Source organism: Pseudopipra pipra, chromosome Z, assembly GCF_036250125.1.
Source record: "Pseudopipra pipra isolate bDixPip1 chromosome Z, bDixPip1.hap1, whole genome shotgun sequence".
NCBI lineage: Eukaryota > Metazoa > Chordata > Aves > Passeriformes > Pipridae > Pseudopipra > Pseudopipra pipra.
In genome coordinates, this window is record NC_087581.1 from 39,689,582 (window position 1) to 39,716,794 (window position 27,213).

General features: G+C 38.9%; 1 protein-coding gene across 1 annotated transcript in view; it reads right to left on the bottom strand.

Annotated features, from left to right (window-relative positions):
- Positions 1–23,907, bottom strand: part of HAPLN1 (hyaluronan and proteoglycan link protein 1) — a 55,048-nt gene extending 31,141 nt beyond the window's left edge. Inside the window, exon 1 of the mRNA XM_064641260.1 lies at positions 23,783–23,907. The gene's annotated coding sequence lies outside the window, so the exon portion shown is untranslated. The remainder of the gene's footprint in view (positions 1–23,782) is intronic.
- Positions 23,908–27,213: the final 3,306 nt, after the last annotated feature.

Consider the following 27,213-nt stretch of genomic DNA (forward strand, 5'->3'; position numbering starts at 1 on the left):
TCTTATTTACTCCTGCAACTACTCTCTGGCTACAGAATATGAGAGAATCCACTGTGTGAAGACAATGTCCACCTAACTCAATATTCTCTCTCTGGTAGTAGTTAATAGCCTTTGTTGTGGAATGCCTTTGTTCACAGGAGTTAATTTTGTCTTATATACATACTAATATATTAATATATGTGATGCTTGTTCCCCTGAGAAGAAAGGACTTTTCACTGCCTGAACTCACAATGGCACAAGAGGATATGGTGGTACAACCATCACCTCCTATGTTCCAGCTGCTGATACTGTCATAGAATGGATTTTATCTAACTCATAAAGCCAGTAAAGGCAGGGAGCAATGATATCTAAACCAAGCAACAGAATCAGTAAAATCACTTTTGATAATTGAAACAGCCCCCAAATCTTTGGGCTATTCACATCCATGCACAAACCTACTGTATAATATAAGCCTTTACAGGCCCACTCTCTGTGGAGCTCTGATCCACCTGAGAACTGGCATTAAGCAGAGAGAAATTAATGCTAATGAAATAAAATATGTGTATTTTCAGGGAGATGGAGCCAGCTGCAGTAATGAAGGGTCTCTTGCCTTTAGACACTGATGGTAGATAACACAATAGTAGGAGGACCAGTCTAGGCAGTACTCACTCTCTTCAAAAGCTTTTCCTAAAACCGGGAAGTTGGAGAAAAATACTTCAATCTAGCTGATCAAACAGATTTCTGGTCTGTCCCAAGTCTCTTAAAGATCATACTTCAGAGACAAGGATAAACACCTGGGTTTTGAGGCAGCTGAGTCAAACCATAAGAATGGAATTTGGCTACAGATTGTGGACACTTAAGTTATTGTGTCTGTAAGTGAAACATTTACTTTTCACTAGGAGTCCAAACTGTTGTTAAGGTCAGTTTATATCTAACCAATGTGGTAGGTGGAAGGTAGGTGTGTGTTTAACTGACCCAGGATACCTTTTGTCTAATAATTTTTGTCTTTGAGTAACTACTCCTATCTCCTTCAAAGATCTTCCATTCTCCAAAGATAAAAGTAAGATACTCAGTTCACAAAATCAAAAGAAAATACACTTCTTGTCACGATTGCCCTTACACCATCTACTCTGGATTCTGTTTTTCACTCATTTTGCTAGGAAAACAAGTTTTTCTTGGTGAAAGAGTCCCCCAGCCTGATGGAATTAAGGCAAGACAGATCCAGCAGGCTGGTCCGTAAGCTGAAGGGTTCCCACATAGGAAATTTTGCTGATGCTACGGCAAGAAGAAAGAACAACTGGTAGCATGAGAATGATGATGTCTACATTCTCTATTAGAATGACTTATAGCTGGCTTTTCAAGGGCTCCTCCCATGACACTTCATTAATTAAGGTAATTTGGAAATTTGTGAGGCTGTGTGAGACTTGGGGCCATCCAAAGTCCAGACAGCTGCTGTCTGGAGAGCAGGTTGTCAGAGTAGTTCTCTAACCCAGGGCAGAACAGCTCAGTGCAAAAGAAGCATGACCATTCAAAGGCATTTGAAACCCCCTGCAGACTATTAATTCCCTGGGAAGAATGCTGATAAATTGCTTGTAGAGAGAAAGAAAATGTCTTTATGGTTTTTGAAGTGTCTGCCTTGCATTAGATATGAAATTTATTCCAGATGCAGGAGGGTAACAGTACTTTTGACTTTATTCATAGGGTATAGCCAAGGTCATGTGGTCTGGCTTTAGGACTAAAGGCTAGAAAATTTGGTACTCTAGGTTGGATACAAACAGGAGTACAGAAAATGTGCTGTAAGGACTCCCTGATGGAGTACTGACTACTCAGTTCTTGGAGTAGTTTTCTTTCTTAGTTTTGTTGGAGTTTTGTTTATTCAATTCTTTGGTTTTGATTTTGATTTTTTGGTTTTGGTTTTTGTTTTTTTAAATAATGAACTATATAACTTGATCTCCCTCTTCCGTTTTTCTTGCCTTTCGGTCATATTTGCAAAACTGGCTTTTCATCAGGCCCTTGCTGCTTTCTGGGTCCATTACTATCACCTAAAACTCTTCTTCAAGATACTTTCTTGGTGAGAGTTATATTTCCCAGTGCCCTGCATAATTTCTGCAAGGCCACCCACTTTGGGAAAGTTCTGCCAGGGTTTTTTTCTGCTTCTCTAACTTTCACCCTTATTGACGCTTCCAGTTCTACCCATTCTTTTTGTGATCCTTGGATTTCTACAGGGACACAAACATTTTAAATTTCTAGTGTTCTGTCACTCTACCAAAGGTAAATGAAAGCTGGATGCCTGTCTTCTTTAGATAATTGAAAAAATAAATCTCATGCAGTTTATATAATTAGTTAGGTTCTTAAAATCTGGTTTTTTAACTTGTTTACTGTATCTTCTTTTTCCTGTTTTTGGGAATTTGAACTACCTTCTGTATCTAAACCTGTAGTGCTAGATTTCATGCTCTTAACTGAATGTTTAGTCCAATCTAAGCACCATTTTAAATCAGTCAGACAGAATTTTTGAGGTTTTTGTGTACAGAGAAAAAGCAAAGAATTTACCCAAAGCCAACCCAAGTGAGTTGGCTTTTTGACATTTATTTAATTAGGATCATTTTCACATTTAATTAATTCAGGCTGGGACATTTGGGCAGAGAGGCTCTAGGACATTCGCATTACTAAGCACCAAAACAGTACTACATTTGTTGCCTCTAATCTCTCTCAGATGCAGGGCCCAGGATGACAAGAAACAGGTTTTTAAACTAGTAAACTTACTTCATAATTCTCTGCAGTGAATGGTTGCTCATCCTTCCTGTAACTCAAGCCGTGTCTCCCCCAAGAGACCTTCCATGCTCTCAGCCACTTAAAATATGATGATGTTTTGAAGCAGACATAAAAGATGCATCTACACAATCTAAGTCTCCTCCAATTTCTATCAAGTACATGTACAAACTTGGCGGAAAATCTGTTATTGCACATGAAAAACAAAATCAGCCCCAAACACAACCCTTCCTATAAGGACAAAGAAAAGTTTCTTTTCTGTAAATATGGCAAAAAAGAATGAATTCAAGAGAAGCTAGGAAAATCACCTACTGATACTCAGTGTAGAAATTCCATGTCACTGCAGGCAGGTGGTTTTTAAACTTATTCAAGCTTTTTGATAAGTCATTCAAACCAAATGATCTAATTGCCCCTTAAAATTTAGTCTTTAGACGTTTCGCTCAGGAAATATATTTAAAGTTATAGGGATGGTAATGCTAGGAAACAGTCCATGAAATGATAACAATATGAGCTATGGAATAGGTCAGATGATATTTGTTTTATCAGGGGGAGGTGCAACATCTCCATTGTGACTGTCCCACATTAAATTTGATGGAGTTCTCATTCCCTTTTGCCAGCTAAGAGGACGGTACCAGCAATATAAAAATTAAAATTAAAAACATTAACAGTGCTTTCATATCCTTTAAGGATGCCACTCTGGGAGAGAACAGATGCACTGCCAGACTTCCTGAGTGGGTGCTGGTGCCAGTCTGCTGTAAGGAATTACCGGAAGTATAACATTTTTGTCATGGATCCTGGTGCAAAGCATAAAACAGGACTCCTTGCCCAGCCAGCCATGAGAACCTGGTCCTGTCCTCCCTCTTTTTTTTTTGTCATCTGAGAATTGCCCTGTTTGCACTTTTAATCTCATTGAGAATGAGTTTTAACAAGTTATTCAGTTTCCTCAAGAAATAATAGCAGAGATATAATGTTCTGCATATTTTTAAATTGCTGTTCCACGTTGCCAGTGTAAGTCCCTGTTGAATCATTGTCTCTAAGAAGGTAAACACTTTAATTTTACAACAGCACCGTTTTCATCAAACATCTGCTTCTTACTGCAATGATACATAAGTTTTCTTTGGATATTTCTTCACAAAGAATTGGCTGCAGGTGTAGCCAGATCAAAGCCATATGGAGATCACTTGTAAAAGCACAATTCTTTCAGCAATACTTTAACTGAATTTATCTGCAATCAATGGCAAAACATACTTGCTACTGAGATCAGTTATTCTAAAGAAGGGGAAGGTCTAGAGGTCATGCCATGAGTTCAGACTTTGTGTGACATGGGTTCAACTCTGCCCGCTCTACCCCTTGTGTAGGACTTTGAAGGGAATGTGGAAGTGGTGGAAAGGGTTGGTTTTCTATTTCTAAGCTCACTGTCAGTGACACCATGACCATATTTTCTGTTGCTCAAAGGGTACTGTGGAAATGAATATATTTACAATTGAAAGGAGCTGCCACATTGCTGTAATGAGATATGTAAGTGTCTAGATCAGAAGGGGACTTCATAAGGCCATCACTAAAAAACAGCACACATTTTCACATTCTGAAGCTCCCTGTGATGGCTGTCCACATCTATACACACAGATAAACATGCAGATATCTACTTGTAACACGTTTCCTCACGTTTTTCTTAAATATCTTTTCATTGCAATATCTTAAGCCTAAGAACATTGGAAAAACAGATGAGTCATATGATTGTTTAGTTAACATCTCATTAGTTGAATTCTATTGAGAACACGTGAACTTTTTTAAGATTGTGTGTATTTGTAAAAAAAAATCTTTCTAAATAAAGGCAACCCTTTCAAACTTTAATGAAACTAAATGATGTCACTTCAGTCTTATGCATACACTTTTTGTTTGATTTGGTTTTGATTTTCAAGACAACCAACAATAGTGAGAATACAACAAATTCAAACTATTGTCTGAAAACCACTTTTTGTTTTGAGTTCAAAAATGCACTCGATCATTTATTAAAAGCAAATAAAATATTGTTTTCTGTTTTGCAGTAATGATAACAGAGACTTGCATGACACCCTTGGTCAGTCAGATGTAAAAAGGTGCCAAAAATTACTCTACATTCAAAGGTCCAGACTGCACATCTACCAGTTGCAGATATTGACTTACAGTGATTTCAGTGCTGCACTTTGAACTAAGGAATTTAACAGCAACAGAACCAGAAAAAGACATTTATTGGATTCAAGAGGAAGAGGCAAAATGGGAAATTATTATTTAGGATAGAGAAGGAAGAGACTATTATAAAAGGAGACAAAGATTTTTAAAAAATGTGGATGGCACAGTTGTGCTAAACCTCAAAATTTATACCCCAGAGCATCACCAGATGAGTTCGAGGAAGCGAATCATAAAATAAGTGGATGGTTGGGTTGATGGTCTCCAGAAAGACTGCAACAGAAAATGGAAATTTTGGCAACAGGGCTGCCAGAGTGCAACAAAGAGCTGGGCTGACTACTGTATATCTCCATCACCTTGACAATCTCTTTTCCCAGTCCATGTCACTGGCAACATCTTCAGGCATTCTGCCCACATCCCTGGTCCCCTGGGATCAGAAGGGAGTAGCTCAGAATATGACACATCCAGGTAAGGGTTTGTTAGGGCAATCAGACAAAATGAAAACCCATTTTACAAAAACAGACCAAAAGAGCTTGTCTCGGTTAGTCTGGCAAAATACAGCTGAGGAGGGATATAGTTGCTCTCTATAAATACATCAGAGTAAATGTCAGAGGAGGAAAAGAACATTTCAGCTAAGATTTGGGAACAGAACTAGTGGGGCTGTAAATAAGTTCAGACTGGAAATTACATGATTTTAAGCTGTAGAAAAATGTCACAGCCTCCATGAAGACATTTTAGTATGACGGAAAAAAACACAGCAAGTTTTAAATCACATTTTAGCATGGAGGAAAGAAACACAGCTAGTTTTAAATCATAACTTGCTCTCTGAAAAACTGCCTGGGATGAAGTGGAACGTGGATAGGAGAGGACTAGATTATGACACAGGGGATCCCTTTTTTTTGTTCTTGGATACCTAGTTTTTGGCAAAAGCCTTAATATAAGTAGGTTAATCAATTCTTATCTCAAGCAGAATTTTTTCCTTCCCTGTTATGACAGGCACAGACTCTCCTGCTTCCTGCTATTAATGATATGATTCAATACAATCAGATGGGGCTTCCTATTGATCCACATACAGCTACCAACATGCTCCCAGTAACACTCAGCACTGGTAGCAAAGCACCTTTCTCATCACTGGGACTTCTTACAAGAGATACCTCAAAGCAGCTTTTAATACTCTGACGGTTATCTGACTCCAGTAATTTCCTAAATGGACTCCACGCTCTAATAGCAACACCGTTCTGCCTGATACAGGTCATTAAATATCTGCAAATGAAATAGAGACACATGTGGCTGACTTAATGGTCTGCCTCTTGAAATGCTTAGTCATACAGAAGGTTTCTCTCTGTCTGCTGCAGTGGTTATGTGCAAAATGGGAAGAAGTCAGCCCTCACATTGCAGGGGTTTGGTAGAAAGCAAGCAAAATGGCAGTTCCATCCCCACTCTGGACCACTGAGAGTGATTTGAGATGTTAAGTTGTGAAAATAAAGATAATTTTAACACATACTTGTAAATCAAAGACAAAACATGAAAAAGAATGCAGGAGGTCCTCCAAACACTTTTCCCTGGTTTAATGCCCTCATAATGAAAAAGCACAAGGGCTTGAGGAAATTTCAGAAAATGTAAAACAGAGAATTAAGATCAACTGAATAATTTGCAACTGCTTGATAAAATCATGATGCAGCATATCATGGTTAACAAAACTCTCTTAGGCTGTGTAAGCAAAGGAGCTTGCAGAGTGTGCAGTTTACTTGTGTAGTTTAGTGTACCGAGTACAATAACAAAAGTACGTTGTATTTTAAGTTCAGATGTAGGAAGATGTGACTGAAGTTCTATATCTAGGAAATACTTACATTCTGCATCAGAAAAATAACGTATACATTAAGAAAAAGAACGTATGGAAAGCCACAGACAGGAGATAGTTGAGTTTAGTACATACTAATATAGAGACTGAGAGAACCAAAGTCTAAGGATTGGTTTTAATTCATAGGTATATGACATGAAACAGAAGATAATTTAAAAAAAAATCCGCGTAATTGTTAACTGAACTGTTCTAAGACTTATTTTTGGCTGCCAGCAATATCTGCTGGCTTATGGTCTTTTCTTTCAAGTAAAGTAAACCTGTGCAGGTTTCAGAAAAAAAAAACCAACAGGTTTTCTTGACAATCTCTGAATTGGAAAGCTCAGTTAAGAAGGAGATTGTATGGATTTGTTTAAGCCAGACAAGGCCATATCCTTGCTTAGTCAACAACAAGAATGCCCACAACACTGGTAGGCTGAAAATCAATGGGGTTTCAAAGATGTCAATTTAAATGAATAGGATTCACCTCCTTTTTTCAGTGTTCCACTCAACCAAGTTAATTACAGGGATCAGCAATTCTACAGTCATCCAGAATAAATGCAGGGCTTTTTTTTGTGTTTTAATGTCCTCGGGATTATGCAGGGTATTTCAGCCCCACAGACATTATTTCAATAGCACCTTTGAACACCCTCCAGACAGCGTCATCCAACCCACACCCTCACCCATGAGGTGAAGCTGTGCTGCTAAAACAAGGACTCCTGCCACACTCTGGAGGGTGGTGGGAACAGTCCTGTACCACAAACAGGGATCTCTTACAAAGGTACTGGAAACACAAGATAATTTTACACTCTTCCTGCCCATTTTTACTTTTTATTTTTAAACATATATTCTTTCCCTGAGCAATTAGTGCAGGTGATCACTGGACAGAGGGCAAGGCAAACTTTTACCTTGACACAGTTTGGCCCTTCTCAAGTTCTTTTTTTTTCAGTCACTAAATCTTCACTGATACTTTCACACAAGTATGTGTCTCAGAGGCAACTGGAAAATTTCCATAATAAGTTTCACTGACTGCAAACAGGGGTGTTAAAACTGGCCTGTGGTGAAGGACTGAAAAGCAGGGGAAACAGGGCATCTCCAAAACTGTCTGAGGGGACATTCCCTGCCCCAAAGTGCTGATAATGGAAAAAGGATTGGTTTTCCCTTTGATGTGCTAATAGTAGGATTGTTGCTGCTAAGCCTTCACTGCCCCACAGGGAAGAAAAGAGAACAGGAAGATCTATTGAGGATTGCCTTGGAAAGTTGATATTTCTTCTCATTTCTTCTCAAATGCTCCACAGACTGAACTATGGAACAGTTGTAATTTTTCTCCACCATATGCAGCATCACCTACCCTAAGTATTTGTCAGACCATGAGGGATCTGTGCATCAGCAAGGTTTAACATTTCCTTACTGCTTTTTGAAGTTAGGATTGTGATTTTCGACTGGGACTATAAATTATCAAATAAATTGAGTTACTGGCTTCTACTTAAGCCAGCTTTCATCTCAGTGACATGTAGAAATTTCCTGAGCTATATAAAATGCAGAGCATACAGGGCATAGGACACTATTCTAGGATCTCTCACTTACCCGGAGTTTAAATCTTGTGGGGTCAGCTCAGTTTCATTTCTTTTTCAGAGGCCAAATGCACTGATCCACTTACATCCAAATGTCAAGGCTCGCAGCATAAATGCTGTTCTCCAGGCTGTTTTGCCAGGGCAGGGTTTTTAAAGAGTCAAATAGCAGAAGTTAAAAGAAAAAGAGCCCCAAATTCCCAAACCTATCCCTGTGGAGGCCTCCATAAACTAACCCTAGCAGAGCTCCACCTCTCAGCCTGAGGGCTGCCAAACAAGAGACTGGGAGCTGTGCTAATCCTTAATTAAGTTTAATCTACACTAAAGAAGGTTTGTTGATTTAGTTAGATGGGTAGAGCAATGCTGACAGGTCAGTCCTAGTGTAGGGATAGCTGTAAGGGGGGGGGGAAGCCTCCCAAAGCATAATTGGTAGCAGCTGGTGAGGAAAGTGAGCTCTTATTATAAAAAGCACAGGTTTTTTGCACTTGTGCCATGGTACCAATGACCTGTGGAGCAACTACAGACCCTAAGTCCTACTCTCCTGCACCCATAGCTGTCTTGGAGAAAAACCTGCCAAGCTGCTTTGCTCGAACCAGCCCAGGAACTTCCATCTATTTTGGCCACAATGGGGTACTTACCGCAGCAGTGGATGCTACTACTGTGAACTGGAGAGCAGATACTCTGCCTAAGATATAACAGGAAAAAAGCTGAAACCCTTCTAATGTGCTCCACTGCACATATGCATTGCTATTTGTGTATATATACACACATATTTTTATATATATGTGTGTGTATATGTATATATACGTATATGTGGATGACCATTATTCAAATTCTGACTGTTGAACACACTCTGACAAAGCAAGATGTGTTTTTGGTTGACATGGTTGCACCAGTAAAAGCTGATAAGACTACCTATTTTGCAGAAATTTTGTCATCCTCTTTCCAGAGATGTCTATTCGAGACAAGGAGAGAAATTACAGAACATGAAACCTTCAATGAAACAATTTGTCTCTCTTTTTCTCTCTTGAATCCTCAAGACATTAAAAAAATTAATATTCACAAAATATTAACTTGCTGTTCTCTGGGAATGGAATCTCACAGGATGGGCATGAGCAGGTCCCAGATGCAACCTCTATGCCCACCCCTCCTTCATACTTATTTGGTGGTTAATCTGTTTCTAAAATGGGTTATTCATGTAGAACAGCTATTTTAACACTCTCACAGGAACCACACATCCAAAGGGAGAAGTTTCTCATTTTAGGGGCCATAGCTGCTAATACAGCAAAAAGTATTAGTAAAGAAAATGTCATTGACATTAGCACATTAAAAAATATGTTTTCATTTGCTGTCACATGATAGCAATCTTTGAAAACACCCTTTTCTTTTGGTTAATTTGAGGAATCTATACTGTTTAAAAAGCAGTTTCTTGAGCATCAAAATGAAATAATCTGAGAAAAATAAATATAATAGATGAGATCTTTAATAACTCAGTCTCCCTGAAAAGGCTGTAGACAGTAGAAGTCTCTTCCTAAATATCAGATCAGTGCTCTAATTAAAGCTGACATAGACATAAAAGCATTCATATAAACCCTGCATTTAATGAAGATAAATTTTGCACCTCCAACATGCCACTAAGAGATTACACTATACAGAACTAATGCCTTTGAACCCTGCTGTTTTAATCTGAAATTTACACTTCGCAGCTTTTGAGGTATAGTCATGGATCTGCTTTACACAAATGTAGAGTGAGGACCATTTGCCTTGCACTTCTAGACTAACTCGAGGCATTTATCTTTGATCTTTGTCAGTGTCAAGAGGAACACAATTCCTGCCGTTACATACCAGAGGCATTTTAGTCTCAGGGAGTCACAGCTTCTCAGATGTGCTGCAGTGAAAATCAATTAAAGGAATGTGATACCTTCTCTTCCATGGGAAGGGGACAGAAATTGCAGCAAAAAAAAGAAGTTCTTTTTTTTTTTTCTCCAAGAATGGGGGCGAGGAGCTGAGGGGAACAGTTTTTGGCTGAGGATCTGGTTGGGACTTCAGTTCTAGTTATGGTCTAAATGGTTGCAACAGGTCACATCCCTTGAGAGCAAAAGGAGAAAACCAAAACTAGAATGCTGTGTCTGTGAGCAGTTCCTCACAATTACTGTGTGAGTTAGTGGGTGACCTCTATTTTGCAACTGGGATATCAAAGGCTCTAAAGTCAGGTGCTATTTAAAAGCCAAGAAATCCCCCTCATTATTACTATAAAAGGACTGGCACACATATTTTCTGAAGGATTTCAAATTGGTCATGAGAAAAGAAGAAAAAAAAAGTGCTTCCCACTAGTCTTCTGCTCCAAACACCTCTGTTTAAATGTCTCAAATTAGATTTCGTTGGAAAAAAGGTACTGGCACACATAACTTGAAATATTTTCCATTATAAACTCATTTCTAGTGTAAACTCTGAATGTATAAGCTATAAATAGCAGCACCTGGACTACAACACAGACTTTCCTTGTGTGCTCTGAATTCAGAAGTGATATTTGGACTTCAGCTGATTTCTTTCTTTATAATTCTTCATAAATTTTAACATTTATTTAGCATTTATTTATCTTTAAATAAAATCCTGTAAGAAACTATTTTCTGTCTTGTTATTCAATCTGGGGATAAAAGATGTGTTTGCAGTGAAAGGTCTCACTTGCTGCTCAGGGAGGACATCCTGCAGCTCCCTGCTGTGCCATGGCATAACAAGCAGTAAATCTCAGGAAGAAAGAACTCCCAGGACTATGATCCAGTATCTAACCTCTCTGTGCTCACTTCAAACTTCTAAGCATCTGCACTTTCTCAGTCAATTGTGATTTTATCTAAAGTGATATTTTTTTACCTTTCCTCAGAAGATTTCATTTCCTCAGTGAAAAGTTTTAAATTTTTTCTATTATCTTTCCACCTGTGTGTTCCCCTCCAGCTTCAAAATTCCCCTTCCTTGTGTTTGTATGGTCAGAATATAAAAGGATAAAATCAAACTATCTAGTGTTCTCTAGGACATCTAGAAATAGATCCTCTAAATGTTCTAGAACACCTAGGACAATGCTACTACCTGAAAAAATACCCCCCAAAAACCTATGTAAAAGAAATTAACAAAATCAAAAAATATAAAAAAATCCCTCCCCAAAATTCCAGACCAAAATACAAGAAATTCTCCCCCAAGCCCCCCCCCAAAAAAAAAAAACCAAACCCAAAACAACAACCCACAAACAAAAAACAACCAGGGAAAAAACTCAAACCCCAACAAAACTAAGGTAAACCTTTCTGAAGCATATGAAGGCATTTGAGAATTCTGGTTCTCAATGTTTTACAAGGATAAAGAAAAAGACAATAGTAACTGTGCAGGCCCACTTTTCCTTTTGCTGGCCATCAGAAAAAAGGAAAAGTGACCCAACTTTTTGGCACTGGCAAAACAGAGTAGTGGGTACTGTCAAAGATAAATATTTGATTTTTAGCAGGCAAGAGGAGTGGTTAAACAACATCATCTCTACTTCTCGGTCACTGAAGCAAAGTTATTAATTCCAGAAGACACATCCACATCTTACTGCAGTGTTATGCTATAAATCTGAGAAACATCTTCAGCAGTGCAGGGTAGACGAGAAAACACCCTGACCTGAAAATGCTTTCTGTCAAAGTGTTCCTTGCTGGTCTGTTGCTTGAGTCTCGTGGTGACTGTACAATACCTCTCAGCAGTGTACAGGACACAGTCACTGCACAGATACTGCAAACTGAGTCTGTCACCATCTGTGCATATTGGCACAGGCAGAATTCTCTGCACAATGGATGTGTACAAGAAACACCCAGAAGATTTCTCCTTGCTTTGAAACTGTTGAATGTGTTTTTATTAAAAAAATATAAATATATGTATAATTTTAAATTCACATCCACTTGTATCAAATGGCTTCATGCAAGTTGCTATCTCTGTAATGCTAATTAAGAGGTAGGGATGAGAAGTGATTTGCAAGAACTACAAATTATTTTCATGGTTCTGAAGAAAACCTGCTAAATATGAGCTTGTGGAAAGAACCTCTGTGGTCCCTGGAGGAACCTGCAATGTTGTGCCTGGAAAAGCTTCTCTCAGGGAAGCTCACAGCTCCTATTTGTTTCAAAGAAGTTAAGTATAGTGTCAGAAGTGTAGCAATTCCTCTTTAAATACAACACCATTAACACTTTCATGGGTAATAGCTTCTGCAGAATCATTCAGTTCCCCTAAATGAACTACAGTGAACAGGTAGAGAGAATCATAGAATCACACATAGGATGGTTTGGATTGGAAAGGACCCTAAAGACCATCACCATATCTGCCCACAACAAGGATAAGATCAGACAGACATCATGATTCTGAAAGCATCTTTTTCAGCTGTATGTCCAAGTTCACCCTGGCTTTCCTCCAACAGAAACTCCAAAGTCAGAAATGTACTCATGCTAAAACCTTGAATACACAAGATTATCTAAAATCCCTAGTATCTTCTTTATGCAATAAGTAGCTTAAAATGTGAGCATAGTGTACTAATACCAAAGTAACTTGGGGGTGCAATTAACAGTGTGAATAATGGCGCCCTGGCCCCCATAATCCTTATGAAATAAATACGAGAGGCATCGCACCAACTGGGCTGAATAAGAGGGAAATGAAGAGTTGACATGGGTGATGATGTGAGGTATATTTCCAATGCAGTGGCTTTCCAGGTTTTGCTTGGTCTTGAATTTTTTTTCTTTGTCTTGGATTAGCCACTTTCCAATACCTTGGTGCAGAGGAGATCATGTGTTCTGGTAACTGAACCCTTTACAAACAGTGGCAATCCATCCAACTCAAGGAGAGGGGATGTGCTACAAGACACATTGACAGGCTAGATGATGTTGTTGGTCAATATATGGAATAATTTTACCTGCTCTGAATAAATGTACCTAAAAGTATTGCAATTATGTCTACAAAATTATAAATTAACAATTTCAGAAGCTAGAGATACTTTAAAAGGAAAATGAAGTTAAGAAATCAAAATGAATGTTATTGGCCTCTGAGTCAATGGTCAGAAGACATTACCATCGACAACCTTCACTTTAATTATTTAACATTTTTAGGCTGCTGTATTAACCTTTGGAAAAGTAAATAATGGAAAGTTGTATGATTATTTTCAACAAAGCATGGGCCAGAGCTGTCTTTTTTTGTCTTCTTCAGATAGAACAATAACCTCATTGCTCAAAACTTTTTGACCAGATTTTTATTTGTCTTCTACTTGTGCAGATATTTATATCATTGTAAAGTAAATGCATGGCATTGACATTCAATGTATCTTAAACAAGGTGAATATCAGGGATTCCATTGCATTGAAAAAAGTTGCATAAATTTCCATATATAATTTCTATTACTACATGTATTTTTTTAGTTATAACTTCGATCACTAAAATGTGTCGTTTATAAGTGACAAGCTGTAGGCATTTTTTGTAGGTTTTATTGTTGTTTTTACATCTTCTCTGTGTAGGTTTTTTTGGTTTTTTTTTTTTTTTTCTAGAAGTGAGTTGGAAAGTTTCTGGGGCAAATTAATACCTTTTCCTTTTTTTTTTTTTAACGTTCAGAATTCCCAGTACTCTCAGCAGCCTAGATTATTTTATTTTAATCACATTTACTTTTAACATCTCTTCTCTATTTGGAATAATCACTATTTGAAGTACTGTGGACAATGGCAGCCCCAAATCAATATGAGTGCTGAGAATTATTCCAGCTTCTAGTGGAATTGTTGCTCTGGGCTCAGTGACTGGCTTGCTGTGATTCAGTAAAACTCATAAATCCTGTTGGAACTCTGAGCTTGCATAAAAACAGTGATATTGTATCAACTGAGCAATGGTCAATGATTGATATGGACTCTTCACGCCGTTCCTCTGGACTTCATTATAATCCACAGTGAAATATCTTTACAGTAAAATGTTCTAACTGCTCAGCAATGCTTTCTTCCATGTTGCAAGTAATACATAATTAAAAGATAACAATTATTATTTGTTTTCAGGTGCCTCAACCTCAAATCAATGTTGTGATGTATTCTCTGCTAATACAGCAAGCATAGTTCTCCCCTTGAAACAGAAAGGAACTAAGATGGCAATAGTGATTCCCTGGAAGTCCTCTGTGGGCACTCCATTATGAACTGAGAAGTTATCAGTTTGAGTGGCAGCGAGATATAAGCAGTGAGGTGCTGGTCTTCAGCTTTTCAATAGAGTTGCCTGACTTGTAATCACACCAGAATTCCTGCAGCAGTGAAATGACAAACTGTATCACAAGCATACAACAAACACTAACTTGTTGGTAATGGTCTATTTTGTGCCTGTGGACCTTTGGCTATCTCCTACTGTGATTTTATTTGAGAAAGAGTAAAGCAAAGGTCAGCATCACAGGCAAATTTCTTGGCTCATTCCTCACTGTCCAAGCAATGCACTATATGGATATATCTTAGGTCATTTTGAGATGAAAGATAGCGATTCAAAAGGCTCTTCTAGCACTGAATCATCCATGATGCAGCCACAGCTTCCTGAGTCAATCTAGAGATGCTGATCAGTTTAGTGCTGGAGAATTGCATTAAAGGTCAAAGCCAAGAGCAATTAAGGGCTGCATGATAGGAAATTGAAGACTCAATTGAAAAACACAGTGTAAATGAGTCTCATGTTTTCTGTATGCTGTCTTTCTTTGCTTCCTTCAGCTAAACACAGTTCTAGGAGGCCTGTTCAACATTTTACAGCAGTAGCTACCCTGCACAGAAGAGTGGAGCTTCCTACTCTCTGTTCTTGTGTCAGGAAAAGCAATTAGTGCAATTTAGTTTAACTTCACTCCTTTTTTCCTAGTATTTTTGTTCTTCCTTTTTCCTCAAAAGGCAACAGGGAATGATGCTAGACTGGAGGTTTGGCATAATTCTGTAATATCTTCTCCTTTTTTCTTCTTTATTCTCTCTAACTTGCCTCTGCAGTTCACATATTCAAGCTTTCCATTATAAGCACAAAGGTCAAAAGATTTTCTTACTGGGAGTCAAGACTGTTATCTAAAATTATGACTCCAAAACTGATGACCTAATAAAACAAACCCAAAAAACGTTGTGGGAATTGTAAGAGTAGACTGTTATGCTTTCTAGGCCATCTGCCATATTTAAGCTTCCACGACAGAGGAGTGTGAACCAAATTCTCCTTGAGGTAAACCCACAGGTATTTCCTGTGTGCTCTATTGTACTTACTGAAGTCTGGGAAGAGTTTATGTACCCACAGAGAATCAGAATTGCCTTTTTCACGATTTCCTAAAATGACAACATGCATCCTAAAAACATGAGAATAAAAAGTTACATCTGTTGACAAGCAGAGTGTTTAATTTTCCTTTTGCTCATACTTATTTGAACATTTAAACTGAACTTGAAAACATTTAATTGGGTGGCATAAACAAAGAGCTAAGATTTATTGAACCAAGATTCTGGATTTCTGACAACTTGGGGTGACAGTTTAGGGAATATTCAAGCCTGACATAAAAAATATGCTAAATTGGCTATTTGGTATCAAAGGAACTTAAAAGATGGTGTGCTTTCACATTAGAGACACCTACCTCCCTCTCTTTGGATGTTTATAAGGTGAGCTCTTGCCCTCCAACATGTGGTCACCATTTCTACACTTATATCTATATGATTTTGGTTTCCTTTTAAGTGGGAAACTCAATATAAACTGGACAGTTGGTACTAATATACATATATATATTTTAAAAAGCCATAAAACCTATAAATCAAAGTTCCATAGCAGTTTCTGAAGTAATAATAAAGAGTCAATGAATATCATTGCAGAAGGAGGGTTGTTCTCTGACATGATTATTTTGCAAACTACAAGTCACAGAAATAAATACAGTTTTGAAGAAACACATAATCAGCTAGAAATAAAGTACATTTCCCCAGTACAATGTCAGGAAACAAACTGATTGCAGTAATTCAGTCATGGTGCAGTCCTGAACCAGCATTCCTCAGATAAAACAACAGAATCTCCATCAATCATCAGATGCACCAAATAGAGGTCACCCTTACAAGATCTACGTCGCCTGGTCTGGAAATAAATGTCTGTGCTTTCTCTTGACACTTTTCCATAAGTGTGGTAGTTTAATTTACTGATAGATGCTCGTTATTCCTTTGCTAAGTTCTATTCAAGCGAAGTTATCTCACGACTCTCTGCATATTTTTTTGCTGCTTGATATGTCTTGAGAAACAGTAAATCTAAAGTTTTTATCAGCTATCCCTCAGAACAGTGATATGCATAGGCAAGGATGCTGCTTCTGCCTCAGATTTGCAGTACATGATTGAAAATAAGTAATTGCCAAGTTCCGTGCACCCAGGTGAGTTTTGAAGTCAGACTGGACTGAACTGTGTCTGCAGAGATAATGTATTTGAATCTCTACGTTCAAGAAGGAAGTGTTACCGTCTTGACCCACAAATTGTGAACACTCATTAACCTCTTCGGATTTTGTTAAACACTCTTCTGCTTCTTTAGATGCCAAAACATCTTTGTGGGTTGTTTTATTTCTGCCACAGTTTACCACATTCTGGTTTTTTAAACTTTTTCCCCTATTTTTTTCTCCAGTCTGGCAAAAAAATTTTAACTTCAAAGTCCCTTCCTACTTTGCATTTTCTAAAAACCTATGCATACTTTCTATCCACTTATCCAAGTTACTAATGAAAACCTTGAGAGTATCAATGCTGACTAGTCCTGGCAAAATGCTATTTAAAATGAGCTTCTGTTTCCACAGTGAGCTATTTGTTTCCTAATCAGTTTTGAAAACATGTCATACTACTTTAATCAAGACAATATCACCCTGGCTTGTTTATGAGGATGTTAAAGTGGCCACTATTATTCTCCCATCCTGCTGGAGAATGGCCTACCGGATTTGAAAGTTTTTCTTACTATCTGATTTGATCAGAGCTGAACTTACATTAAAAAAAACATATATGGAGGCTGCTTCTCTCAGCCTGCCCATGAGGGAAAACAGAGTGAAATGCCTGGAAACGGGAAGCAACAACCCATTCATTGGCTACACTGATTGCATCTATAATTGCTGGGCAAAATCTAGAAACCCTTTGATATATCAACACTTTTATTGTCTCTCCTTGGTTCTTGGCTCACAGAGATGACCATTAAATCCCCAAAGTACATTAGAGCAACATGGCATGATACCTGTGACCAGGCACACCACAACATCCACAACCAGACAAATACACAGTCACTGCATTAATACATTCTTGGAATTATTCAGGTTGGAAAACACCTTTAAGATCATTAAGTCCAACTGTATTTGAAGTGCACCAGTGAAAATCTGTTCCAATGAAACCAATCAAAGAATATATTCAACAACATCTGAACAAAATAATCAAACCAAAAAAAAAAAAAATGTGCCTGCTTGAAAGATTTGCTAATAGAAGCTGTCATGCTTTGCCCCACTCATTTTATGTCTGTATAATCAAAGCCATTAGAGAAACAAGTTACAAACACTTAGTAAGACTTTACATTTTGCTTCAGACATTTGGAAATCTGGAAACTTAGTTTGAAAATAACAACGTGCAGATAAATCTTTCAGATTATGCAAGAAATTAAAAATGCAGACCTTCACTGCTGCATGTACATCACTTTGGCTGTTAAAAAAATTACCTTAAGCCACAAGCAGTGTGATCAGAGAGTGGTGGCACCGTTATGGTCTGTTATAGTTGCACCACAAGTATCACTGCAATTTCAGTAAAAGAACCACCACACCTACTGCAACATTATCTTTCTATGATATAGTTCTCTTGGTTGGGCCCAACACTACAATGTTTTCATATTTTTCAAGGTGCTTTTTCTATTTCCAGGCTGTATTATTTTTATGTAACTCAGGGATGGGTTTCTTTTTTTTGCTCGAAAATATATGTATGGAAAAGAAAATAATAATCACATAAATATTTTGGACGTATTTTCCCAAATGTTAATGAATAGATAGGTAGTCATTCAGTTTTGATTGGAGAGTTTGGGAAGCTATTTTAGCAATTAATGTCATTTTTTTTCTTACATTAATCACCTACTTCTGCCTAGAGATTCCATAGGGGCAGGTCTTGATTCCTCTATTCTTAGTGAATGTGCACTTAATGCTCTATTGACATCACTGTAAAGCTAAAGAGATTTGCAGGTTAGGAGCTTTATGCATTGCTTTTTGATCAAACATTTGATATTATGGATGCAAATAGATAAATAGTTTTATTCACCGAGGCCTGTTTGAGTTGCTATTGATTTCACTGAATTACTGATGTTAGTAAAGTTGCTTATATATTGTTTACCTAGATCAGAATCTCACAGTGTAGTGAGATTTATTGTCTGATTTGATCAGAGCTGAACCTACATTAAAATGCAGTACTTATAGATACCCACAGATGCACAGAGACTGCCACTTCTGCGTATGTGTAGGCATTAATGCAGGAAAGGAATTCTGGACATAAAAAAATGTTAATCACAATAGATGTAAGTATATCTCATGATATAATTCACTAGTACTTATTGATACAATTTAGATGACGAGTTACCAGATATCATGACATAAGCAGTGCAAATTAACATATGACATGCAGAAAAAATAAAAAGAAAAAAAAAGCCAAAAACTCCCCAAACTTAATATATCCACTCCCAAAAACACAGAACAAAATTGATCAAACCCAAATCTGAACTATATCTAAGTAACTCCTTGACATAGATGTTGGATCTTGATGACCTTTCAGGCCCCTTCCAACCCAAACCATTCCATGATTCTCACTTTTCCTTCTTTCTACACTGGAGTAGCTTGTCTTCTACCACTTAGATTTCTATCAGACACATTTCCAGTCTAACCTGTCTCGGTTGCCCATATGTTCCTTTAGACTGCAAGCATTTTAAGGTAATTAGGAGATATTATTAATGGAAAGCTCTCTCAAGATAATGGTCTCCTGCCATTAGACAAATGCCAAAATGACATTTTTCAAAGCAAGAGTTATATATGTCCAGGGACATTTTTCTGGCCTCATGATTTTATTTCTATTATGCCAGACAATTAAGGATGCAGATTTTGCCCTGATGTGCCCTGCTTTAGGAAGTGGTAGTGTCATTGTGTGCCAGTGACACCACTGGGAAGATTTGTCCTAGGAGAGAATCTGAGGCCTTGCAAAGACTCTCATTAACACAGTTTGCATCTCTCTGCATTAGCACCTCTTGTGATTCACAGTATCAGAGCTAAAAAGACAGGTAAGTCACCTATGAAGCAGAGAATCCAGCCAATTAGCCCATTTGCTGCTTTGGTATTTTACCTTCCTAGACTTTAATTCATAAACTTTGCCTGATTAATGGAAAAGTAGATTTCCCTCACTTTATCTGATACTTTGTGCCTCGTGTTAACAACCTCCTATGGTAATGTTGTGTAAACCTTGAGAAAAGTTTTCAGAGAATCAGTGCAGGTAACTGCTGTGTGACTTCTTAATGCACGTATTAAATATTTGTTTTCAGAGCTATTGATACTGTTTAAGACATCAATTCTGCTGTCCTAATTAAAAGAAAAAAAGAAATGCTTTCAAAGCTAAGAGAATGAGCAGGACATAGAAACTGTTTGTTCTGCTAAGTGTAATGTTGCCATTTGATTGACTGTTAAATGATGAAAATCTGTTCAATGATGAAAATCAGGGGAAGCTTGAATTCGACATGTATTTTAGTATTTCTTTGCTTCAGTAGCCATTGTGGCACCTACTTGAAAAATGTGGTGTCAGAACCATGGATTCATCTCCTACATTGGCTACCCAGAGTATGACTGCAGTGGAAGCTGTGGTGATGGTGACATTTTAAAAAAGCTTAGGAAGTAGAAGCATGTAAGCTGATCACAAAGTATGTCCAAATGCATGTTTGCCTGCTTAAAACTCTGTAATTTGATGGGATTCTTTTTAGAGATATAAGAAATGACAGCACCTGAAGATCCACCAGCAAATAAACAATCCAGTGGGAAAAAAAAAAAAGGCAATTTTCCTTTGCCTAATAAAGAGAAAGGACAGTCTAAGCTGTGAGTGTGTGCAATGTCTGAAGGAGGTGGAGATAAATGGCAGGTGGGGAAAAAGATGGGGAGGGTTTATGACCTTTTATAAGCCATCAGAAATAATACAACATTTTCTTTATCCATGGCTATCATTGACAAAATATTCAGGGATAAAACAAAAGTGGGGTTAACAAAAGCACATTCTAAGTAATAAAAGAGTTTTTTCTGGAAGGAGCTTTGAAATCCTGACTGCTGAACAAAACTTCTGCTGACAAAATATTTGTACAGACATCCTTCCACTTTTGCAACAACAGCTCAGTACATCCAACCAAGTGCTAAGTTGTGGATATTTATCACTGAGTGATTTAACAAGTCTTTGGAAATAGATGTTAGTGGCAAATTATAAATAAAAGATGAACTGATTTTGTCTGGTCTAATGGGCACTTAAAAAGCAGAAATAACCTCCCGTAAAAATCTATTAAAATGAAAACCAGAAAACAAAAAACCCAGCTGATAATTTTTTTAATAGTAAACCCGAAAAAACTAATCACTTACAGTTAAATAGCACCTGAATTAGTTACAGATGTTGTGAATAATAGAAAAATCTGCCAAAAGACTCGTCAATATCCACTAGGTGGCATGTGGTGACCGTGTTAAATTGCCTTATCTCCACAAAACCTCCCATTCATACAGCAGATAAAGAACTGCATTATTAATTTATACCACTGCATCCACTCTACACCTAATATTTGTTTAGCCAGCTGTTTCCTCTAATCTTCCTTAAACACGATTGATTGAAATCCTAAGTATATTCAGGCTTTTTTATTTTTTTCCCCCAAAGAACATTTTGTTACCTACAAGTTACAAACTCCCTTTTCAAGTGCAGCACTGTATACTACAGTTACTAACAGCAGAGACAGAATGTCTAATACTTCCTCACAACCAACAGAAGCAGCTTGTCATATGAAAATAACTTTTTTTTTCCCCAAAAAAATTTAATTTCCATAGAGTTTTAAGCAATGAAATACACTGTCAGGTTTACAATGAAACAGAAATGCAAAATACTTCAACTTGCAAAGATAGTTTAAGTACTGCTTCAGTGAAAAGGCAAATGAAAAGCAGAAAATATTAATTTTGGTTCTCACACTTTAATCCTTGCAGTGAATTGGAAAACCTTTAATATTTTTAAATATAAGCAATTGCAAAGTCTCTCTTCACTTGAAGATCCTAAAAACACTTTTTAAAGAGTGGTCCATATTATTTCCAGGCTTTTACTGAGGGGCAGGGAAGTTGAACAACTTCATTAAGTATTGATAATGGTTCTTTTGGCTCCAGGTTGTGGAGTAAAAATATTACTTTTAGTCACATATGAGCATAAAATCAGAAAGGCGGGGGACTTGCAGTAGAAAAAGCTCTTCGTACCATTATTACAAACTTTAAAAATAAAATGCACTCCACCACGCAACAGAAAACTCTCCACTCTGCCTCAAGAGGTTCTGAAACCTCTTCTCCCCCTGCCTCAAAACTTTAGGTTTTTTTGTTTGTTTGTTTGTTTTGTTTTTGGGTTTTTCTTGGTTGATTGGTTGGTTTTTTTAGTAGGTTGTTTTAACCATGCTCACTGAAGCTGAGGGGAAACTGAACCTGCTATGTTTATAGTGAAAGGATGCTTTGCTGTGATTTACACTGTCAGTGTAATTCTCTGAAGAGGACATTTCTGTGGATGATACTTTTCTTCATAATGACACAGGGCTTTTTTGGTGTTTCTTAATGGAATCTGCCTAGACATTCAGGATTCTCATTAGGAAGACAGGCCTTTTGGCACAATTTCAGTGCAGACTGGCAATGTCTTGATTATTACGCTGACTTTTATTTTTGTTTAACTTGAAAAAGCTGTTTTCTATACTTCTGTCCCTACTTTGCTCTAACCACTGCATTGGAAAGTATCACAAATCGATATTTTCCCCTCACTTTCTTTCTGTTCCTTTCTACATTCTGTGTTCTTCCCTTTCACCTTGACACCAAATGTAATACCCATAAATATACGAGGATTGGATTCTCAGATAACACACCCCGAGAAACTTGACTTAGCTATGCTTTATAGGCTTCACTGGATATGAAAATCCAAGGAAGCATGAGCTATCTCTGTGCAGCACAAAGATTTAGCATCCTGTATGACATGCCTTAACACGAGGCTACAGACTCCTGGTTCCCTCTTCACAGGAGCTAAGGATAATTTTCCTGCTTATGATAAATTTCTCCACATGCTGAAAATAACCTGCCTCTAGATACTGTGTTTATGGAGAGGGTGTGTATCCATAGTTACACAGCCTCACTGCATCTGTGTTCTCAGCTACCACATCATAAATATTTCTAGCAATATTTCCCTAACAAAACAGGACCCTTCCCAGATTGCTTCTTTCCACATTTAGGCACTAAAACAGCCTTGGTAGCAATTAATATGAACTCATTGCTGTTAATTACCCATATGATTCTCTTGGACACATTGCTAGGTTCCCAGAGCCTCCTAGAGGTGTTATATCATTTACATGACATCACACAGCCATTTACATGGCAGCACTTTCTGCCCTGGAAGATCCCAGCAGTAATTAAACCCTCACTAATTACATACAAATAGCAATAAATCTCCTTGATTCAAATACACAAATGCTTTCCAGCTCTTTCTATCTATACCTACCACACAAGTAGTTTTGCCATGAAAAACATTTAGAATGACAACTTTTTATGTGTTTGACCCCAAAACCCAAACAAACAGTAAAATGATACAATTCCCACAGCCATGGATCAGCTAATGTGCAGCTACACATGTTAAATGCTGCAGCATCAAACTTTCTTGGTGAGTGGAGATAGTACAGAAACCTGTGCCAAATGTTATTCAGGCTTTCTCTGACAGTAAATAGCCAAACATGACATCAGCATGCAACATATCACATCTTATCAAAATCTTCTTATTCGAACGGGATGGGCAGTACTTTGTGCAGACCTACTTCCAGTCTGTGAAATGTTTGTTCAGTCTACCATCCTCTTTTTCCTACATCCTAAAAATTTCTAAAAGCACCTGAATGGATGGAGAAATACGTAAGGAAAAAAAAAAAAAAAGGTACACAGCTTTTGTCTTTCAGTCGGAATCTGCAGCTGCAATTTGATCTCTCCTTTGGTAATACAGAGCGCTTAAAGTCAAAGACACTGAAGGTACCCAGTTTCAATCCGTCTTTCACCATCGCCCCCCGCCTCAGCTGCCAAATCAGATCGCTCAAAAATCCCTCCAGTGCAGCCCTGCAGTTGATGCCACGGGCTCTGCTCACTGGATCCCCATCCGACTTAGAGAAGCAAAGGAGTAACAAACTTTTCCAAAAGTTTGGTTAGTTTGTTGATTTTCTTTTTTTTTTACCTTGCGCAGAGCTCCCGACTTGAGATGCTCTCAGAACTCTCCAGCAGTTTGGGACGGAGGGCAGCGAAGTGCGGAGAAAGTTTTTGGAGCTCACCTTAAGTCAGTGTATGCGTGTGTGTGTCTATGTCCCGAGTGTCTCTTTGTGGCTCTGGGTGGCAGAGGACCTGATTCAGGGAAGAGAGAGCCACTTTCTCACCGAGAGGAAAAGAAAAGCAACACGTCATGAGTTAAGTACGCCTCCAAGATCTCTTAATTACAGCTCAATGTGCTTCCTTCAGAACCCAGGAATGGGAGGAAAAAATAAACCCACACATGCCGTTTCCCTCTCTTTCACAAACCCACACTCAGCCACCCCCGCCCCAGCGCGCTGCCCTCTCCCTCCAGATCTCTGTCCTCACCCCTTAGGTCCAGCCCTCTTAGATCCACACCTAAAAAAGCTTCTCGGTATGCACACAAGTCCCGAGCTAAAAACTACATGGAGCTAAAAAAAAAAAACAACCAACCAACAAACAAAAAACCCCCAAACAAACAAACAAACAAACAAAACACATAAAAAAAGGGTGGGGAGGAGGAAGGAATTAAAAAGGAAGGAGAAAAAAAAAGAAGTTGGTAGTGTTCCTCATGAAGGGATCATTGAATTTAGGGATTTAGGGTGTGTGACACCCTGAGAAACATGATACTTCTGACCACTTGCCTCTGCTCATTCCCTGCCCCCGCTCCCTATTCACACCCTCTCCACCCCGCATTAACTTTGAAGGTGGAAACTTGGTTTCAGATAGGGAGAAAGTGATGCATGAAGGGGGTGTGCAGTGGGGAGGACACAGCTGGACCCAACAGGATCCCAGTCTGTTTTTCTTTTATCCCCAATTTCCAATCGAATTATTAATCCAGGAAACAAACCCAGCTTCTCTTGTTACACCCCAAATACAGACCACACCTTGCTCAGGGCACTGATATCACTACTTCCTAATGTCAGGCAACTGTTGGCTCTGAGTCTTTATGCAATTTCTGAACACCGCCTCAGGCCAAAGTGTTGCTCCAGCATCAAAAATTTCTGGATTGGTGTCCATTTCACATCATGAAACACACAACCCCAAAAAAGTCTGCTAAACCCCATGCATTATGTGGCTTTAGCTCCCTAAATGCCATGGAATGAAAAGCATGAGGATTGAGTCTCCCCTCTTACGACTGTAGGCAAAAGGTACTGACATTGTTGTACCTATAAATGTGTCTTATTTAAAAAAGCAACTGACCAAAAACCAAACCCCAAATCAAACAACAATAGTTGAAAGGAAAAGGGGAAAAAAAAGGCCAGACCTTAATGATGTACTACAGGTTGGCAAATTGGGCTCAAATAATGTTTTTATTTAAAGCACGTGTCACTTTCCTTCACTTGAAAAAAATAGGGTTTTTGATGCCTCATTTCCAAACAGTAGGAAATGTATGTGGAATTCTAAACCTTTAAAATCTGCTACATTAAAAAACACAGGTAGCCCAGGCAATTTAGTCTTGTGGATTAATTTTATCCTTCCCCCCTCTAAACAGAAGAATGTAACTGTGTCACACCCACTGCAACTCTCCAACATAATTTTTCAGTCTGGACCCTGCTAAGCTTTTATCATTGTTGGTGTCAAACTCTCAGCCTGCACCATCAAAAGGAGGCTGCAGCCCATCAATCCTCCTCGATCAGGAAATGCCAGAGCCTGACACATCCTGGTGCAAAAGCACATTTGAAGGGACATCAGTTTCGGCGGTGTCACTGAGCAGGGGTCACCACTGCTGTGTCTCAGCGGCTACTTCACAGCACATGCCACTGGAAGGAAAAATAAAACACAAACAAAACAAGCCCCAAGCAAATAAACAGGCCTCTGCCTGGAATCGTGGAATATCCTGAGCTGGAAGGGACCCACAGGGATCATGACCTTGCACAGGACAGTCCCAAAAATACCATCTCTGTTGACATATTCCATATTAAAACAAGCACTTTCATTTAATTTTAACCTATTATTTCCTTCTGTAATGCACTTGTGTGAATTACAAAAAATTGTAAAAAAACCCAGGAGAATGGGGAGTAGAGAATACTGAGTGCCTGAGAGAAAGAAATATCAGGGTTTGTGGCTATCAATAAAAGTGGGGAAAAAAAAAAAAAAAAAAAAAAAAAAAAAAAAAAGACGTGCAATGCATTTCCCCGGTGTAAAACAGGGAAGTACTGGTGGTCACGGGGAGGATTTTTGGGCTGGGTGCCCATTCCCGGATTGCATCCTTCCGTGCTGGGGCACCCCGGTGGTCGGTGGAGAGTTGCCCACACCCCTCGGAGCCGGGGCTAGAGCTCGGGGGGTGCACCTGAGCCCCCGGGTGGGGCGGCACCGGCCCCTCCTGCCCCTCACAAAGGGACGTTTCTTCGGGGCGGCGGTGCCCGGCCCACCCCGTCGGTCTCGCTCCCTCCCTGCCGGGAAGGAAACGGCCTCATATTTCAATAACAGAGGGGGCTTTGATGGGGCACGGCGAGAAAAAACACACCCTCGGCGTCAGGAGGAGCCGGCGGGGCCCCGCGGGCGGGGAGGATGCGGCGGGGGGGGACGCGGGAGGGATGCGGGGCGCGGTACCTCAGCACCTCAGCACAGCGTTGAGAGGACACCGGGGACATAGAGGAGACCGGTGGCCCCATCTGGTCCCCTCTTCTGGGCCCTTCTCCCTCCTCTATCCCTCCCAGTCATGGTGGTATACCCTGGGATGCCCCTGGGAAAAGCTGGACCCGCCCCCCGCACTGGCAGCGGTGCGAAAGTGACCCGAAACGGGCATTTCGCCGAGTTTTTCCACCTGCCATTGGTTTTTTTTGGTATTTATTTCCCCATCCCTCTTTCCTTCAGGTTGTTTATTTGTTTTACGTGTAGCGGGTTTGAGCTGAGAGACTCCCAGCTCTTCTACACCAACGCCCTGTGGTGTGGGGTTGGTCTTTGAGGAGCCCTATCTTTGGTTTAGGGGCCCTATTTTTGGTTTATTAGACATAGTAAACCCAAAGAAAGAACAAAAATGTCCCACAAAGTGAACCTGTGTGGGTTCTCATTGTACTTTTTTTTCACAGTTTTGGGTTCTCATAAATTTTTTACAGTTCTGGGGTTTCATTTTTTCCCCAGTTATATGTCAGGTGCAGGTAAACTAAGAGGATGAAACATCATAAGAGTATTATCATAAAGCCTTCTGGTGTATCTTAAAATTAATTCTGGCACCTTAGCGTGGTTTGAAGACTAGTTATTAGAACAGTGTTGAGCTGCTGGTTCCTGGATACCAAGAGGATATATGAATGGAAGCTTTTTCCATAGTCATCCTTCAGGCTCCCAAGACTGAATATTGCTGAGCAAGATGCTGAGCAAGATGAACACTGTTTTGGGGCAATAAGTGTGTTTCCATGTATTAAGTCATAGTGAAAT